The sequence below is a fragment of the Mus caroli genome, unplaced genomic scaffold, assembly GCF_978045245.1.
Source record: "Mus caroli unplaced genomic scaffold, Mus_caroli_1 scaffold_12, whole genome shotgun sequence".
Classification (NCBI taxonomy): Eukaryota; Metazoa; Chordata; class Mammalia; order Rodentia; family Muridae; genus Mus; species Mus caroli.
The window spans coordinates 23,335,769-23,349,864 of NW_028227267.1; the positions used below are offsets into that span (position 1 = coordinate 23,335,769).

Sequence of the window (14,096 nt, forward strand, 5' to 3'; positions counted from 1 at the left end):
AGCTGCCGGAGCAATGGCAGGTGCCTGACAGTACACAGACCTTTGCTGAGCACAAAACTTGTTTTATCTTCACATTAAGAGACAGATGACAGATGAGTTGGGATTTTTTTTAAGTGGGGTGTGTGTGTGTGTGTGTGTGTGTTGCAATATAGACAGCACTCAGCCATGCCACAACACAGGGATTTCCTTTGCAATCCTGTCTATATATTTTCTGATTTAGAATCTCTCACTAGACCTAGAGTTTGCTGCTTCAACTACAAATAGACTGGCTGAGCAGAGAGACCCTGGGATGTGTCTGCAACCCCTCAGCACTGGGGCTGCAGGGTCGAGTTGCCACACCTAGCTCTCAGGTCCTTTTTGCAAAGGAAGGACCCACTGAGACGTCACACCACCTCCACCTCTTTCTGGTTTCCGACACAGTCTGGTGTACCCCTGACCTGCCTCGAACTTGTTATGGATGAGCTTGCTTTGAACTTCTGATCCTTCTGCCTCCACCTCCTGAACATTGAGGTTATAGGAGTGGGGCACCACACCCAGATTATGTGATGCTGGGGGGTCAAACCCAGCACCTTGGGCATACAAAGCAAGCACTCTCATCAACCGAGCAGCATCCCCAGCCTGCCAGAAGTCCTTCTACACCACTGTACAGGAAAGAGTCAGGAGACTGAGGCGAGTTAGGTGGTCCCCTACTGCACCACCCACATAGATAAATAACTGAGATGAGAGTGTATCTTGTGACTCCAGAGTTGGGAGATAAGGAACTGATCCAAAGCACACACTTTTGGTGTAATTCCATGAGCACTACCAGACCTTTCAGTTAAGTTAGATGCATGTGCTTAAAAGTAGAAAGAGAGGGCTGGTGAGATGGCTCAGGTGAGGAAAGACACTTGCTGCCAAACTCGATGACCTGAGGTCAGTCTCTGAAACCTACACAGCGGAAGGAAAAAGCCTACCCGCTCAAAGTCCTGTGACTTATGCATGCACGTGCACGTGCACACGATCGCACCCCTACCCCTGCCGCAGCTGCCACACACCAGATAAATAAACAAATTTCTTTTTTAAAAGTTGAAAGAGGAAAGACAATTGCTACACTCTTGCTTCACTGCAAGATTTGCAGGAAAGGGGTTAGCATATATAAAAAAAAAGGCACACTCTGGAAGAACCGACGTGTCTAGCCCTTGCCTGCTGTAAAGCAGAGGGAGCTCGGGAAGAAGAGCAATGGTTAAAAGAACAGACTAACAGAGAAAGGAAAGGACCATGCAGGGGAAGGAATCCAGTGTACACGGTTCGAATCCACGTGAGGATGGGTATCTAGAAATGGGCAAGCCATCACCTCTCAGACTTAGAGGAAACACAGAACTCAAGAGCACTCCCAGCTGCAGAGTTGGAAATGAATTGAGTCCCCTAGCTTAAGAGGCCTCGGGGGAGAGAAGTACAAAGACAGCCACATCAGCACCACTTCTGCCAGAGGGAAGGCCACGAGAATGTACTCAAAGACCAAGGTAAGAGTTTACCCACAGCTGTGATGTTGTCTTCAACCACCAAAAACAGGTAGAAAAACTAACCCCCCACAAGCATAGCCAAATTCCCAGATGTAGCAAGATTCAAAACACAGCGCTGATAACGTCTAACCTATCATAAAGACATGCAGAGTTTACCAAGCACGTTCTCAGGCATTCAATGCATTGGTACCATATTCCTCCTGTTCAGTGACAAATCTGAGCTCCCCAAAAGCTGCATAATTCACCCAGGGTCATGCTATTTTGTAGTAAGACTAGGAGGAAAACTCGGGTCTTTAAGAATCAATGTTCATATCAGCTTTAAAAAGAAAAGTCTTGAAATTATTTTGTTTGGGACTGGGCATGGTAGCATGTGCCATAGTCCCAATAGAAAAAGCTAACTCAACAGAATCTTGAAGGTCAAGGTTATCCTGGGGAATAGAGAAAGACTATATCTGAGACAGACAGATGACAGATAGACAATATTGTTTTAAGATAAAAACTCTCTGTTTTTAGGTATGTTGAGTGGCCCCATTTAAATTTTTTTCTTCATGGTAAACTTTGTACTATACCAGAATAGTTTAGAAGCCAGGCGGTGGTAGCACACGCCTTTAATCCCAGCTCTTGGGAGGCAGAGGCAGGCGGAGTTCTGAGTTCAAGGCCAGCCTGGTCTACAAAGTGAGTTCCAGGACAGCCAAGGCTATACAGAGAAACCCTGTCTCAAAAAACCAAAGAGAGAGAGAGAGAGAGAGAGAGAGAGAGAGAGAGAGAGAGAGAGAGAGAGAGAGAGAGAGAGAATAGTTTGGAAATAATGACAGAAGCTATAGTAAAGATATAAATAAATAGGAAACCTAATTCTTTAGTTGAACTGTGGACTATTACAGACTATGTGGAGTTACACATTTTCACTTGACTGTCAGTGGAGTCGCTGTTTATACCAGCATCACTACAAACACACCAATAATACATTGTGTAACAACTGTAGCCCAGTAAAGGGACAGGAATTTCTCAGCTCCATATTGTAGAGATCAGTGTTGATCAGTGTTATATATGCAGTAGCAACCTATGGTTGCTTTAATGAATCAATACTTTTAATTGATACAGATACTTTGTGTTTCATACAGCTCCCTAATAAAATATTCATTATAGTAGACTGTTACAATGACCGTATGATAATAGCATATGTTTTCATTTTGAGTGGCTTTATTTTAAAAGGTTGAAATATAGCTTATCTCTTATTTCCAGGTTCATTGAGGTCTGATAAACAAAACACCGTCTATATTTGAGGTTTTCAATATATGTGATGTTTCAATATATATATGTATACACAAAGAGAGAAACACACATACACACACACTGTAAAATGATTTCCATAATCAAGCTAACATATCTATCATCTCTAGTTATCATTTATTTTGTGATGGGAATATTTGAGACCCATCCATTCAGCAAATTTTAAACATACAATATTACTAACTCACTCATCAGCTTGGGATATTACATTTTCAGAACTTGTTCCTCTGTGTGTGTGTGTGTGTGTGTGTGTGTGTGTGTGTGTGTGTGTGTGCCATAGCATACATGTAGAGGCCAGAGGACAACTGATAGGACTCAGTTCTCTTCTTCTACCACGTGGTTCCAGAAGAGAGTTCAGGGCACCAGGATTGGCTGTGAGCGTCCTTACCTGATAAGCCATCTCTCTAGTCCAGAACTTGAAGGTTTGTACTGTCTGACCAGCATCTCCCCTTTCACTTAACCTTACCCACTAGTAACTTGTTGCAATTAGTTCCATTATTATTATTATTATTATTATTATTATTATTATTATTATTATTTTGATTTCACACATAAGTGACATATACGGTACGATTAAATGTGCTTAGCCATCCAAGAAAGACAAATAAAAACTGCTTTGATTTGTACCTCACCCACATCAGAGCAGCTACCATCAAGAAAACATGTGATAAGTGCTACTGAGGTTGTGGGGACATGGGACTCTTATTCACTGCAGGTGAGAATGTAAACTGGTCCAGCCACTATGGAAATCAATATGAAGGTTTCATAAATATACATATACATCATATATATGCATATGTGTGTGTGTATACACACACGCACACACACACCACACATCTAGAAGCAGAACCACTACAGTGCTCAGCTCTACCACCCTTGAATCCTTTTACCCAGGATTCTAAGTCAACAAACCGAGGGACACTTGTCCATCCATACTTACCGCCACCTACTAAATACCTGGGGATGAGACAACCGAGGGGAGGTAATGAGTGGATAGAGAAAATGGGTAATTTTATGGAGCCGTAAAGAAAGATGAAATCGGGCCAGGCGTGGTGGCTCACGCCTTTAATCCCAGCACTCGGGTGGCAGAGGCAGGCAGATTTCTGAGTTCGAGGCCAGCCTGGTCTATAAAGTGAGTTCCAGGACAGCCAGGGCTACACAGAGAAACCCTGTCTCAAAAAAAAAAAAAAAAAAAAAAATGAAATCGGAGGACTGACTTCGGCTCTGCTAGCTGGGGCTTGGGCTTAGGTCTTTTCAAAGACTAAGCCATCTTGTTCCAAGTTAACTTTTGAGGCTTCTGCCCATCGTATCGCCAAGGAGGAACCATCAGAGAAAGTCGACCCAGTTGAGGACCCCAAAACTCCTCAGAAGAAAGGTGAAGAGGACTCATCTGATGATACAGGCGTCCTACAACCAGAAACACTAGTAAAGGTCATGAAAAAGCTAACCCTGAACCCCAGTGCCAAGCGGTCAGCACGTCGTCGCAGTCTACGTAACCGGATTGCGGCCATACCTGTGGAGAACAAGAGTGAAAAAATCCGGAGGGAGGTTCAAAGCGCCTTTCCCAAGAGAAGGGTCCGCACTTTGTTGTCGGTGCTGAAAGACTCTATAGCAAGGATGAGAAGATTTGTTCGGATTGAGCAGAGACAAAAAAGACTTGAAGGAAATGAGTTTGAAGGGGACAGTGAGCCATTCAGATGTCTCTGCACTTTCTGCCATTATCAAAGATGGGATCCCTCTGAGAATGCTAAAATCGGGAAGAATTAGGACCGTTTACATTGTACGCTGCCGTTGCTGTCGATGATGCCACACAGCAGATGTGAAAGCTGTTTTTTGTTTAAGATTAAACTTTTCCTGGTACTGGGGAATCTTCTAACTTGTTAACGTTTACATTGTATAGAGGATGTTCGACAATTGGATTCATGTAAATGACTTAAATTTACCCAAAGAATGAGTCAAAGTATTCTGTGAAGTTTAGAAGCCTCAAGCTGTGAGGCCCAGGGCTGAGAAGTAATGTAAATAGAATTTGGAGTGGTTTGGTGTAGAAGGTAATTAGGATAGATCTTTTGTACTTTATAATTTGCAGAAATTTGTAATAAAGGCATTTTTGTTAGCTTAAAAAAAATGAAATCATGAAATTAGCAGGAAAACAGATGCAACCAGAAAGCATTGAGTTAAGTTAAATAAGCCAGACTCTGGAAGACAAATAGCATGCGTCCTCTCTTAAATATGGGATCCTGGTTTAAAATCAAATGTGTATGAACGCATGTATGTATGTGCATACCTATATACGTACATATGCGTGTGTGTTACGTACATATGTTTGAAGGTCACAAAACTTGAAAGCAGATATTGAGAAAGGACTAATAGATCTTAAGGGAGAACTTCATGACTAGGAAGTAGGGTAATGGAATATAGGTCATAAGATGGCAGAAATGGAGACGATCTGGGGAAAAGGAAAGACCAGTTGAGCATGAGGGACACAGAGAGAGTAGCGAAGGAAAGGAACAGTGAGAACCAAGTATAAAGACATCCGTGTAGGCAGACACCACAATAAAATAGCTTGCTTTGTACACAAACCCCCAAATACTGATAATTAAAAAAATACTTTGAATCTAGTTACAATAATGCAATGAAGGAAACAAGCAAGCAGGAAGAGTATATGTGCCGGGGACATGGCTTATGAGGAAATAAGTTCAATCATCAGAATCCACATAAAAAGTCAGACATGCGATGTTTGTCAGCCCAACACTGAAGCAAGCATTCACTAAGAGTGGACGTTGGATAAGCGAGGTGGAAAGCAGGCACTAGAAAACTGTTACATGTTATATTCAAATGAATCAGGACTCCTCAATGAACACTTTTTTTCTCTAAGATCCAAGAGCGCAGAAGTCATGTCAGCTTTGCTAGCCTCATTCGGCACTTTTTAAACTGCAGGTCACCTTCCCATATGGGGTCACACAATTGAATGTAGATGGCATGAGAGTTGACAATAGTAAACAGTTTCAGGATGTTCAAGAACCAAAACTTACTTGGAACTCAAGCATGTGATGAAACCGAGGTGTTCTGGGCAGTGCACGCCTGTTCACCAAGTTGCATCATGGGGTTTCACTGTAGCCTTGGTTCTGTTCAAATGGCATGCACACCGTGCACACTGGCACAGCACACAGCACCAGTGAACTCTGATGAATGCTGCCCGAGACATCTGGGCTGAGTCAAGACGACATTATATTATGAATTGCAGTGGTTTTACTGTACAGATATAGTTTTATGCTCTAAAACCATGATGATTTAATTATGGAAAATGAAGACTTTGAACATTTTCCTACCTCCATTCCTCAGCATATATCCCTTTGGACTGGACTATGTTCGAAGGTTTGATTTTAAAGGTTGCTGACTTGACTTTCATTTTGGTTTAAAAAAAAAAAATCCTTCAGTGAATTTTGGCTTGGAATTGGGACAGAATTTCCACAACTGTCTGAAATGGCCCCAAACATACTTCTGCCATTTTATGCTATACATTAATGCAAAGGGATTGACTCAGCATTGATTACTATAAAATCAAACTCTTAACACTGTAAAACACTGAAGAGGCTCCGTGTCCTGTAGGACCAAATGTTCAGCCAAAATTTAATTCCTTATGTAAAAAAAACAAAAAAGAAGCACAAACATCTATCTCATTAGTATGCAAATTTGTTTCCATCTTCAATAAAGTGGTAAAATAATATGAATAAGGGGCTAGAGAGATGGCTCAGGGATTAAAAACACTTGCTGCTCTTGCAGGGGCCCAGTGGCAACTTGAAGCCTCCCAGCTGTCTGTTCCTGAGCTCCAGCGGATCTGACTCCCTCCTTTGACCTCACTTGGCATTATCCTCATGTGGCGCATTTATATACAGGCGAAGCACTCATACACATAAAATAAATAAATCTTTTTTAAAACACTTAAATCAATCATTTTTAAATGGCATATATACCAAATAATCATTTTCAAAATAATTTCTCTATGGGTTAATTATCAGTGAGTGAGTGGCTTCTATTCCTATGTTATAGACCTAAATACTCAAGGTCATGAAAAGCTTTTCAGGTGAATGAGCACTGTTAGAGGAGAAAGCAAAGATGCCTTAGCCCATGGCAGAAGCAGCTAGAGACCCCTGAGCGAAGCTGACTGGAGTGGGTGATGTGGGACTGTGTGCAGGCAGGCACTGTAAGATCAGAAAGCTGGGGGGGGGGGGGAGGAAGTATGCCAGCAGGCAGAAGAATTGTCAGGAGGAGACTAAATGAATCTGAGCATCCTTCATCCTCCCAGCAGAGTCCACTCCCAACCTCCAGCTCTACTAAAAAATAGTCAATGCTTGAGTTGGAGAAGGAAAAGAATGTGATCAAAATATAGTATATGAGGATTTCTTAAATAAAATGAAAATATGAATACATTATTGCTTTACATGATACATATGGGAATTCTTACACACACATTTATTTACACATATAACATCATTCCTTCCTAAAGATTGATTGAAGAATCGGTTGGTTGAAGAATCATATTGTAGTAATTCTCTGTGAACTTAGTACTGGGTTAAGAGCCCTTTGTTGATTAAGTCCCGGTGTTAGGCGCCAAGGTTAAGTTAATGCTGAATCCACCTCCATATCTCATTACAGTGGAGTTCTAGAACGATTTATTAGGGAATTCTGTCCGAATTCCAAGCCAAAATTCACCGAATGAATGTAAGTCAATTCAGCAACAACAGCAGTAACTTTTACAATCAAACCTTCAAACACAATCCAATCCAAAGATATTAAATTTATTTTGTGTGTGTGGTGTGTGTGTGTGTGTGTGTGTCCATACCTGCCTTGGCGTGCACATACACACACTAAATAAATGTCAAAAAGTTAAAGATTATTAATGAGATGTTAAGCCCACCAAAAGCAAGGCAGAGAATTAAAAGCTGGGAACAAAACTTCTCTAAAGTGACTGATTCAGATACTTGACTTAGGCCAGTAAAAGTTATCTGAATAAAAACAGTTTGAATGGTAGGCTGGAGAGATGGCTCAGCAGTTAAGAGCACTGGTTGCTCTTCCACAAGACCCAAGTACAGTTCCCAGCACCAAGATGACAGTTCACAACTGTCTGTAATTCCAGTTCAGGGAATCTGACATCCTTACATAGACATACGTAGAACACCAATGTTAATTTAAAAAATTAAAAGGAAAAAAAAAACAGACCTCTCGTCATTACTTACAAACCAGAAGCCTCTGTCTTAGTTCTCTTTCCTGTCTTGCAAGATGGCAGGTGAAAAGGTGAAGAAGCCTGATAAAAAGGAGAAGAAACCTGCGGCCAAGAAGGCTGGCGGTGATGCTACTGCCTCTGGTCCCTGGGCCACTGGTGCAGCCAAAAAGGGTCGTCCTAAGGTTAAAAAGCCTGAGAAGGGGAAGCCCTGTTGCAGCCGCAACCCTGTCCTGGTTAGAGGAATTGTCAGGTACTCCCGATCTGCTATGTACTCCAGAAAGGCCTTGTATAAAAGGAAATACTCAGCTGCCAAGACCAAGGTGAGGAAGAAGAAGAAGAAGAAGAAGAAGAAGAAGAAGAAGAAGAAGAAGAAGAAGAAGAAGAAGAAGAAGAAGAAGAAGAAGAAGAAGAAGAAGAAGAAGAAGAAGAAAAAGGAGAAGGTCCTTGCTACTGTCACAAAAACAGTTGGTGGGGACAAGAACAGTGGCACCCGGGTGGTGAAGCTTCAAAAAATGCCTAGGTATTATCCTACCAAAGATGTGCCTCGGAAGCTCCTGAGCCATGGCACAAAGCCCTTCAGCCAGCATTGAGAAGGCTGCATTCCTCCAGCATCACTTCCGAGTCTGTCCTGACCACTGGGTGTCACTGGGGCAAGAGAGTGGTTTTCCTGAAACAGTTGGGCAGTGGTTTGCTAATTGTGACTGGACCTCTTACCATCAACAGAGTTCCTCTGCGCAGAACACACCAGAAGTTTGTCATCGCTACCTCTACAAAAGTTGCTATCAGTGAGGTTAAAAATCCCCAAACACCTGACTGACGCTTACTTCAAGAAGCAGCAGCTACACAAGCCCAGGCGTCAGGAGGGCGAGATCTTCCACACAGAAGGAGAAATACGAGATTACAGAGCAGAGAAAGGCTGATCAGAAAGCTGTGGACTCGCAGCAAAGATTAAAGCTGTTCTTCAGCTCCAGGGCTACCTGCGATCTCAGTTCTCCCTGACAAACCGGATGCATCCTCACAAACTGGTCTTCTAAATGTTAACCTAATTAAACAGCTTCATATATGTAAGAAAGAAAGAAAGAAAGAAAGAAAGAAAGAAAGAAAGAAAGAAAGAAAGAAAGAAAGAAAGAAAGAAAGAAAGAAAGAAAACAAGCAGGCTGGCCTTGAATTTTTAAATATATCTTAAAAAACTGACAGTTGGGGCTTATTTTTAATTAACCTTATTCCTAATGTGTCCATATCTAATATTTTTATTGCATGCACTAATCCTGCAGTCCTGCATAAACCCAAGATCTACTCCAAATTTTCAGCAGTAAATTGCCACATTTCTCAGATAAGGAGGTCTGTTGGCTGAACTTTGGCTTGATAGCCATAGCTTCTTGGAGAATGTAAAAAACTATTAATGTTGACTATAAAATCTAAGCTCATGAAAATGAAAACAACTCAAGCTGTGAAGTGCCCAGACCAGATGCTAGGTGCAGTGATGGTGGTCAACTTTATCCCTCGCTTACCCTACACTGTATGTACCTTCAACTGCTTGTCTAACCATAAGTTCTTTAGGTCACATGTCTAAAGCTGCTCATTACATAATCAGGTGCTCAGAAAATATGTATGAGAGGGCTAGGGGCACAGCTCAGCAGTAGAGCAAGTCTTAACACCTACAAGTCCCCAGAGTTCAGTCCCCAGAATGAAACAAAAACGTATCGGACAGATGAAGCACAGACATGCGTAAGCTGTTCGTACATGAGTGTCTGAGCAGCCTCTGGAGTTAGAACAGCAAATACGCAGCCTCCCCATTTCCAATGGAGTTTGCTGTGATAGAGTAGAAAAGAGTTAGGAGAAAGGGAGAGCGCCCACTTTAACTTCTGCTTGCCATTCCACCTTTGCTTTGCCCAAGGGTCTAGTACTTACAAAGCACCTGGATACGGATGACTACAAGCTAAGCAAGCAGCCTGAGATGACTTCCCAACACCCACTTTAAGGAGGGAAGTACCAAGCCCTGAACCTTCACCAAGCAGGTAATTTTCCCTGAACCTGGCTTCACATTAGCACCCAGCACTGAGCTCAAGGCCACCCCTGTGTTCTGGAAGTGCCCCACATCCCGAGCACTCTCCTATGAGACACACACACTGGTTTTATGTGGAGTAAGCACCATACGCTTTCCCAAATTTGGTCAAGAATAGTTCTTTTAAAAATAAAATAAAATAAAATAAAAATAAAAGAGTTTGGCAAAGTACCAGAAAAGGTTGTCTTTTTTAAAAGGACGTACAAAGATTATTTTGGAAAGCTGGGGGAAAAAAAGAAGGCTTGCAGCCTTACCAGACAGTCGGGAAGGGTAATTGGTTTCTCTGAAAAGCAGTGACTGCTCAAGTTCTACCCATAGAAGTAGGTACCTAGGGGAGAGACAGGTCATTTATAAACCACAAAACAGTACTTTCTGATAGACAGAACACTTCACTTTAAGTGGACTTTAAGAATTGTTTCAAATGGCTTAAATTAATCCCTAACATAGCTGAGCTTTTAGAAGGCTTCCTTATGATAAAACCGTGTGTTCATGTTTTTTTATCAATGCATCGTAAACATTTTTATTGTCGTCAAACACTCCTAAATCATGGTCACACAATCTGTTGAAATGTTTCCAACCTTTGAAACTTTTCACGAGTTTCACACACTTCATTCTCTTGTATTTTCCAAATAAGTACATGATATCAAATGAATATTTTTTTAAAACTATTAAAATACTGCTTGTAAAGAAAACAGACCTTTCTCACGAATAATTTTTTAGTGAGATATAAAAGATACTTTACCTCACTAAATGGATTCCGTTGATAGGAACAAGAGTCCATACTCTGGCTTAAAGCTTGGATTTGCTAGTCTAAAACTGGTTTAGAAACTTCAACTGTCCATACATGGAGTGAGGTTATCATTACATTTCTCAGAGGTACTTTTGTAGGTGGGCTTATCTACATAGCAAAGCTATAGTGGCTAAAGTTTTGTCTTTCACATAAGTCCTATATCTAATAATTATTTTTTGTTGTATCTAAGTTTGTTTGCATTTTGGACATTAAAATATATGTTCATATTGATATTTTTATTAAAAGGTATTTGGGAAAAGCACTGTCTTATCTTTCACTTTTCAAAAGTATCTCCAAAATAGATTTTAATATCTGCACGATATTCCAATAGATGCATAGTTTCTTTTGATAAGGTTTCTTTATGTTATTTTAAATGTTTAACTTTTACTTTTATTTGTATAAGTCTGTGCATGTGCACAAATATATATGCATGTAACAGTGCCAGAGAAAGTCAAAAGGGTTCATCAAATCCTCTGGAACTGGTTGTGACCCTCCCAAGATGGGAGCTGGGAATCAAATTCACACACTCTGAAAGACCAGCAAGCGTGCTAATCTCTAAGCCATCTACCTCTCTACTCCTGGTTTCTCTCATTTTAACAATGATTGCATCTTTATTTTTGCCAAGTTTTTGGTTAGCCTTTAAAGACAAAGTCATAAATGGCAACTACAGAGCCAAAAAAGGTCTGAGTGCAGTGAAGCATTGGCCTCAGGGGGCCCTTCTCAGCTCCTCCTCTGGTTCCATTAACACTCAGTGCTCTGGGATCCTTCTCCTAAAGCCCGCTTCCTCTGATAAGGTTTTCCATTTGGTCACCAATGGTTTTAGATCAGCTGCTAAGGGAGATGTGAAACATCTGGGTGAAAATGGCTTTTGAGGGAAAATTTCAGGATCCAGATGGTTATTTCCCTCTCAAAAGTTCCTCCAAAACAAGGAAGAAAAGAAACAGAAACTTCACATAAAGTCAGTAAGTAGACAGAGAAAAGATAAATGACTTAGCAGAAGAGTGAAAGGTCAAACCTAAGACACACAAGGGAAGACTCCTGTGGAATGAAAGCAAAACTGTCCCCAAGAACGCCAGAAGAATCAGGAAATGTAAGTATGAGAGAGAAGAGAGGGATAGATCAGAGACAGCAGCTGAACCCCAAGATGCTTGCCAGATCAAACTGGTTCCCCTTCCCAGCAGAACAGATGGACCATTTCTGCTGAAACAGAACCAGAATTGTTTGAATCTAGATGAGAGTGGCTTGAGGCATAGAGAGTAGTGTAAAAAAACAGAGCTAAGCGGAGATAAATGAAAATCTGCACATTGACTAAAATAACCTTAGTCCCTTCCACCACAGTGTGATAGGAGCCAGGCTCCTGAAACATTGGGCAGAGACTAGAGAAGTCCTTCCTGAAGATGGTGAATGGTAAATGAGCAACACCCACAGATGCCAACACACGGGGATTGCTGACAGCAAACAAGTCTTGCAAACACACACACACACACACACACACACACACACACACTAATTCATTCAATTCATACTTTTGGAAGGAAGCTGTTATGGGTACATGGGACTGAAAAACAACCAAAACAGGAATCTCTCTCTTCACAGAGCTTCCATCCTAGTGAAAGAAAACAAACAATAAATACAACAAACAATAAATTATATAGTATAGGGAGAAAGTAAAGCCAGAAAGTATGGGAGGGGATGCCAGAAAGTTTTCACATATACATGTATGTATAAAACCATATGTGACATGAAAGTAGAAAGGCAAGTATTTGGGGACCAGTGAGAGCAGGGAGAGGGCAAAGGAAGGTTATGAAGGTGACTAAGCAAAGTACAGTGGAGGCAGGCACATGTCGGTGGATGAACACGTCATAGGGAGACTCATTATTTGGTATGCATACCAAAAAAATAGTCTTAGCAGGCAGTGGTGGCATACACCTTTAATCCCAGCACTTGGGAGGCAGAGGCAGGCAGATTTCTGAGTTCGAGGCCAGCCTGGTCTACAGAGTGAATTCCAGGATAGCCAGGGCTACACAGAGAAACCTGTCTCAAAAAACAAAACAAAAATAAATAAATAAATAAATAAATAAATAAATAGTCTGTCTTAAAGGATCTCAAAGAAATAATAAAAGATATTTTACTCTTTCAGTAGTAACTATATAAAGTTTTAAAGTAGCAATCCAAGAACAACACAGACTCTTCTGGATTAAAGATATGTGGAACTTGACACAGCTTTCTGGCCTGCTGGAATGTGAATGTCCTACACTACGTGACCCCATTGCTATGGGCCAAGATGTTCTACTCCACCTTCCCCACCATGGCAGACTTAAACCTTCTGAGAGCATCCAGTGGAGAACTGTGATAAACATCATTAAGTTACAATGGGAATAGTATTTCAGAAAACTGGCCCGGTAGCTTCCCACGAAAGAAGGAACCGATGTTGGTTTCCAGCCTAATAACTTCATAAGACAATAATTACAAAAGGAAGCTCTGTGTCTGGTGACCTCCAGCAGGCAGGAGAGAACAATGTGGCCATGTGCACTGGAGTCTTGACGGCGGGTCAGTGGGAGAGCTCCTCTGTCCTTCCTAGCTGAGTCCTCAGCGAGCCCTGAGCAGAGCAGTCAAGCCTGCTCCAACAGAGATCATGTGCAGCTCAGGAGGTGCTTCTTGCTGCACAGTGTGCCCACCAACCCATCTGACTCTACATTAAAGACGAGCCCAGATGAAGTGGTTCATGTGGGGGGGCTGGAGGCTCCTCACCATCATTCCTGCAGTATTTAACAATGGCCTCAGTGACTGTTGGTTGGATCAGAAGTGATACAGCTACAGACCAGGGGCTATGATTATGGTGTAGCTTTAGTGGCTTGGAAGTCCCTTTACAATGTCAGATATATTAAAAATGCCTCCATTGCACACTAAAAATACTATCTTAGTATACAAGATTGAAAGAATTCTGAAAAGTTTTACTTAAATTTTTTAGTTGGCATATAGGTTGCTGGGTTTCACTGTGACATTTTTCTTTGTATGTGTGTGTATTATACCCCAGATAAATAAAATTAAAAGTTATTTTTTAAATTGTAGTGTCTAGAAATAATAAAATTGCAGAATCTAAAATTTTATCTCTAATATAAAATTTTACAGAAAACTACTGAAGAATTAATTTTCACCAAACTAGAAGTATTAACAAGAGAACAGAAGAATCAGTATAAACTAACAGTGTTTCTCAGCCTGTAA

At 41.2% G+C, this 14,096-nt stretch overlaps 2 pseudogenes; both read left to right on the forward strand.

Annotated features, from left to right (window-relative positions):
• Positions 1 to 1,484: 1,484 nt before the first annotated feature.
• LOC147001664 (developmental pluripotency-associated protein 3 pseudogene) lies at positions 1,485 to 4,559 on the forward strand (annotated as a pseudogene).
• Positions 4,560 to 8,072: 3,513 nt separating this feature from the next.
• Positions 8,073 to 9,050, forward strand: LOC110309496 (large ribosomal subunit protein eL6-like; annotated as a pseudogene).
• Positions 9,051 to 14,096: the final 5,046 nt, after the last annotated feature.